We start from the raw sequence: 6,234 nt of genomic DNA, 5'->3' as shown, positions 1-6,234 counted from the left end.
AAACAGGTCAGCTGGGACGTGGTCCGAGCGGTACAAGAGGTGGCCCGATGGGAACGGGTGGAGGTGGGGGTAAATACCTTTGGGGTCTGGTGGAAGCATGTTAGACTGAAATAGTGTTGACTGTTTGTGTTGGGAGAAAGGGGGGGATTTGGGGGGGGGGAGGGAATTTTTTGTATTTTTCTAATTTTGTATAAAAGTATAGCGGGGCTGGTTTCTAATGGCATGATGGAATGTATTGAATTTTGCTTTCCGTTTCAATTAATAAACAAATTCTCCAAGCATCCACTTCTCTCTCCGTGAAAAAATACTTCCTGACATTTTTCTTGAGTCTGCCCCCCTTCAATCTCATTTCATGTCCTCTTGTTCTACCGCCTTCGCATCTCTGGAAAAGGTTCGTTTGAGGATTAATACCTTTCAAATATTTGAACGTCTGTATCATATCACCCCTGTTTCTCCTTTCCTCCAGAGTATACATGTTCAGGTCAGCAAGTCTCTCCTCATACGTCTTGTAACGCAAATCCCATACCATTCTCGTAGCTTTTCTTTGCACTGCTTCAATTCTTTTTACATCCTTAGCAAGATATGGCCTCCAAAACTGAACACAATACTCTAGGTGGGGCCTCACCAACGACTTATACAGGGGCATCAACACCCCCATCTGCTGATCACACCTCTCTCTATACAGCCTAACAACCTTCTAGCTACAGCCACCGCCTTGTCACACTGTTTCGTCGCCTTCAGATCCTCAGAACCATCTCTCCATACCTATCAGACTCTCACCGCCTAACACATATGTCTCCTGTGGATTTCTACTCCCTAAGTGCATCACTTTGCATTTCTTCGCATTGAATATTAATTGCCAAACCTTAGACCATTGTTCTAGCTTCCTCAGATCCTTTTTCATGTCTTTCACTCCCTCCCGGGTGTCCACTCTGTTACAGATCTTAGTATCATCCGCAAATAGGCAAACTTTACCTTCTAACCCTTCGGCAATGTCACTCACAAATATATTGAACAGAATCGGCCCCAGCACCGATCCTTGAGGCACTCCACTACTCCTTTCCCTCCAAGCGAATTCCATTAATCACCACCTTCTGGCATCTGTCCGTCAACTAGTTCCTAATCCAGTTCACCACTTCAGGTCCTATCTTCAGCCCATCCAGTTTATTTAAGAGCCTCCTGTGGGGAACTGTGTCAAAAGCTTTGCTGAAATCTAAGTAGATTACGTCTATAGCTCATCCCTGATTCAGTTCTCCTGTCACCCAATCAAAGAATTCAATGAGATTCGTTTGGCACGATTTCCCTTTTGTAAAACCAAGTTATCTTGGATCTTGCAACTTATTGGCTTCCAGGAAATTCACTATCTTAATCCGTAAGAGAGCATTGCCTCCTATCCCATGACTTTATTTTTCACAGGAGTCTGTCATGAAGAGCTTTGGCCAAAGTTGGAGCTGTTGAGTGTAAATACCTTACTACAACAAGAGACAGAATCCATCCAGGGACATATCCACAAACCAGTTCTAAAAGGGAAAATTTAGCACTGGGTAATCTAGAACCACAGAGGATTGAGGGATAGGGGTGTGCAGGCAAAAATATTTCATTTTGTTTAATTTCCTCTGGGTTGTTTATAGATTGTTCCAGCTTTCTGCAAATCATTCCCAACTGATCACAACCTATAGGAGTACAGATAGGCAGTAAGAAGCATTGAAACAGAGAAAAAATGATGGCAAATAAAGACCCTGTGGCCTAACCAGTTACAACGTCTTCCAGATTGCACAGAAGTAGGCTGCTCTCTTTGAACAAGAGGGTAGCCCAGGATAAAGTTGTTTCCTTGAAGAGCAGAGAAATGAATCCTCAGAAACCACTGGAAACAACTACTATTACTTAACATTTCTAAAGCGCTACTAGGGTTACGCAGCGCTGTACAATTTAACATAGAGGGACAGTCCCTGCTCAAAGAGCTTACAATCTAATAGACAAGTGAACGGTCAGTCCGATAGGGGCAGTCAAATTGGGGCAGTCTGGATTCACTGAACGGTAAGGGTTAGGTGCCGAACGCAGCATTGAAGAAGGTGGGTTTTAAGTAAAGACTTGAAGATGGGCAGGGAGGGGGCTTGGCGTAAGGGCTCAGGAAGGTTGTTCCAAGCATAGGGTGAGGCGAGGCAGAATGAGCGGAGCCTGGTGTTGGCGGTGGTGGAGAAGGGTACTGAGAGGAGGGATTTGTCCTGTGAACGGAGGTTACGGGCGGGAACGTAAGGGGAGATGAGGGAAGAAAGGTAGTGAGGGGCAGCAGACTGGGTGCATTTGTAGGTCAGAAGGAGAAGCTTGAATTGAATGCGGTATCTGAAACACTTTATAGGGAACCTCTAATGCAGAGCTGCCAAGTTACCCAGTTCCAGGAGGGAGACGTTTGGCCAATCCTAGTTTGGAATTTAAACCCTAAAGCATTGTGGGATATATAGTCCATGATTCTACCCATTGAAATCCAGGCTGCAGACCCTGTAATATATTAGGAAGCAAAATAAAAGCAGAAACCAAATGCAGGGCTGAAGATGCTTGAGAATGAGCTGGAGAATATTTGTCAGAGGAGACCAAGAGTCACCAATCCATTGAAACTATTTCATTCTGTTTATAAGTACAGCTAACCCCTCTGTGAAGAAGGGTGGAAGATGCTTGAGAATGAGGTGGAGAATGTTTGTGTACAGCCTCTGGGGTATTCCTCAGTCCCGTCAGTCTGAGATACTTGCTACAAATATTAACCTCATTGTATTTAGACAACAATAAGACAATCACTGAATGATGCTGCAAAGGTTTTATTTATTCTACTAGAAAGTAACCAGAGCTCCAGTAATGTCACCGGGAGTCCCTGGAGGGTTGTGGGAGTAGAGGGTACAGGGGTGGTGTCCTCAGGCTGGAGAAAGACTCTTCTGAATTTCAACAGTGAGGCTGGTCCAAAATCAAGTACAAGTCCGGTTCACTAGAGGAGGAGAGAGAGGTGGGACAGCATGAGCAGAACCAGGGGGAATATCTCCCCCCCCCCCCCACCTCACAACATCATATAGAGCACTAACACTCCTACCTAGACTCTGAAACTCAGAGCAATGGAAGGAGTTCCTGATATGTCCTCAGCTGAGTAGAGTCACAGAGCTCAAAACAGGAGTTATTAAAACAAAATTGGCTACAGTCCCAGTAAAGAGCCCTCAGAGGAGCCTCAAGTCACAGTGGAGAACATTTTGAAGAGTGCCAACCTTATTCATTTTTGAAATATGACCTATTAGATCTCATGACTGCCCTCATGAATAAGTCCTGTGACTCTAAAAAGGGCTTCCATTTATCCTTTATTGAAGGGAAGTGTTCTGGATCTTACTCAGGTTGAGAGCTATCGTCCTATTTCATCTTTGGCATCATAAATATTGCTTAACAGGTTGTATTCCTAAGGTATTCAGGGTAGTGTGTTGGTTTTGCCCTATTCTATCTGACCATTTCTTTAGAGTTTTTTAAGGATGGTCTGTTTTCACAACAGGTGTCTCTCATGGTTCTGCCATTTCTGCGATATTTAATATTTAATGCTAATCTGTTGTGTATTGCCATGATCGGAAGTCCATTATCATCTTTATACTGATGATACTCAGTTTTATTCTCTTGTGTAGCAATTCCTTTCTGATACTTTGTCTTTTCTGACAATCTGCTTGCAAAACTTAAGCGCCTGGTGAAATGCCAATAGATTAAGGCTGAATCTAGGGGAAACTCTGAATATGTTTGTCTAATCATTTTGACTCTGGGACTTGGCCGGTACTTATTGATTTACTGTAATTCTCTGTACCTTGTTCTCTTCAGTGACTGATTTTTAAAGCCTTGAGGGCTGATGATTCTCCCTCACTAACCTGTTTTAGCTTGTCTCATAGTTTGCAAATATTCCGCCATTTAAACATGTCAAGCACGAGGCTAATCGGGCTGTACTGTACACCACCTCGGGCAATTTGGTTACTTGGATTTGGTGTCACTACACTTGTGTCAGTGTGAGATTGATATATTATGGAATTTATTAATTGTATTTATCTGAGAGAACTAAGCAGGACTGTGAGATTTTCATGTACATTCTACCTAGTTGTATATATGGTAATGGAGTTATACTAATTCACATTCTTTTGGTCTGGTGTCATTTTCCTGCTTCCCTGGGTTTCCATCTCAGTCAGATTTAGCCTACTTTGGGCTGTGGTGTCAGGAACCTTCATTCAGCTGTTGCTCCATGAGGTTTAATTCCCCTCACTGGTAACCCCATTTCCATCCCACCCACCCATTTCAGCTCCAAAACTGTGCCTGAGAGGCACAGATGCAGTTCCTGTGATAGAGAAGGGAGGGGTATTGCCAGGGGTCCAGTGATACCCTGAATTATTTTCTTTCTACAGAGCTCAATACTCACATTTCCTCTCATGGTAGAATAGAAGATTTTCCCGTACTCATTTCACAACAACAAATCAGAGCTTCGAAAAATGTTAATTGTCTCTCATATTTAGTTCTGTAAATATAAGACACAGAGATTGAGGTTTGTACACAGAATACACACCAACCCTCACTCATGCCAGAACATGGGGGCCAAAATTAGGAATGTTTATGCAAGGACAATGATGGGCCCTGACGCAGTTTGTGAAACGTGTCATGTTGTCTCAAGTCCAAAATATATAATCAAGAAGCTTTAAGATATGTAAAAGTATGAATTGTAAAATAATTATGACAAGTTAACTTTTGATAATTTGAAAATAAAAATAAGTAGGATTTCTGTGATAAATTTAGGACCGATGACGAGACAAGTGAGTTGTCAGCATCAAGAATATTTTGCCTGTTCTGGAGTTTGTACAGGGGAGAATGTTTCCTCTTACAGCTTACTAAAAAAATTATTCAGATCCTGGTATCACCTCAGTAGCAACAACACACAGTCCCTCCACTGCCAACTACTTTGTAAAGCAACACAAAACCCTGCAAGGAAGGTTATTCTGAGTCTGTAAACCTTCCAAGCCATTCCCCACTCTTCTACAACTTGTCTCAATTTCCCCAGGCATCTAATCACACTTGCAGATGCCCCACCAGCTGCCTTGCCCTCAACACTGCATAGTAGCCGAATCCCTACTCAGTCTGCCAGTGCCCATATCCGCCTTCCTCATTAAGTCATAAAGTCTACACACTCCTGAGTTCTGCTTTAATCCTTGCATTTTTTTTTTTCTGAAGGGATGGACACATTTGCATGGTGTGGCAGGTAAGGGGAGCATTACCCCCTCAGTCATTGTAAACAGAATGCCTCACTGTCATTCTCCTCCCCTAACTCCCCATGGTCAATCATCCCCCCTGTACCTCCCATTCCCTCCCCTGCAGTCTGTCTCTCCCATCCCAGTTCCTCCTTGTTGCCCTGAAAGCATCAGTGCTGAAAAGAACAGTACCATGCCACATGATATCTCATTCAAGTGTACGACAAGTCTCTTCTGAGTCCCGATCCATCTGACTCATACAGGGCCGGTCTTAGTCAGGGGTGAAAGGGGTGGTCACACAGGGCCCCATGCTCCTAGGGGCCTTGCATCTCTGGCACGTCTGTCCTGTCTCGAACACCTTCCTGCTCCGTACCTTAATGTGCATCTACATTTTCTTTGATGTCACTTCCTGCTTCCATGAGGGTAGGATGCAGCAGTGAAGAGGCTCTGGGCTCAGCAGCTGATGGGATATGAAAATCACTGCTGCTGTCTGCCACTCTCTACTGAAATGTGGTTGATGTACATCTAAGTATGGGGTGAGGTGGAGTTCCGAGAGCTTTAAATTTCCTATTACACTCTGATAAATAATGGCTTATGGTGGGGGGCTCTGGCATGGGCAGGGGACTCTGAACTGGTTTGCATAGGGCAATGCAATTGCTAAGCCCGGCCATCAACAATGAGGGAGTGTTAAGAAAAGGAGATGCTGGATTGAGGGGGACAGAGAGGGAAGCTGCTGAGTCAAAAGATAGAGGGAAGGAGAGAGAGAGAGAGAAAAAGAAACTGTTGATTATATATGATAGGGTGGTAGAGGGTCTGATGCTAGGGTTGAGTTTAAAGAAAGGGGCTGATGGTGGAAGATCTAATCTATTTTCCAGTTTTATACCACACAAATCCCAACATGAGATTCTAGGCGGTTTACAATGCAAGAAGCTACACAGAAGCAGGATAGAGCAGAATAGTAGGATTAACAAAAGGTCTTCAATTTCTTACA

This window comes from Microcaecilia unicolor, chromosome 1, assembly GCF_901765095.1.
Source record: "Microcaecilia unicolor chromosome 1, aMicUni1.1, whole genome shotgun sequence".
NCBI lineage: Eukaryota > Metazoa > Chordata > Amphibia > Gymnophiona > Siphonopidae > Microcaecilia > Microcaecilia unicolor.
The sequence above is the reverse complement of the archived record's forward strand: the minus strand, read 5'-3'. Positions refer to the sequence as shown.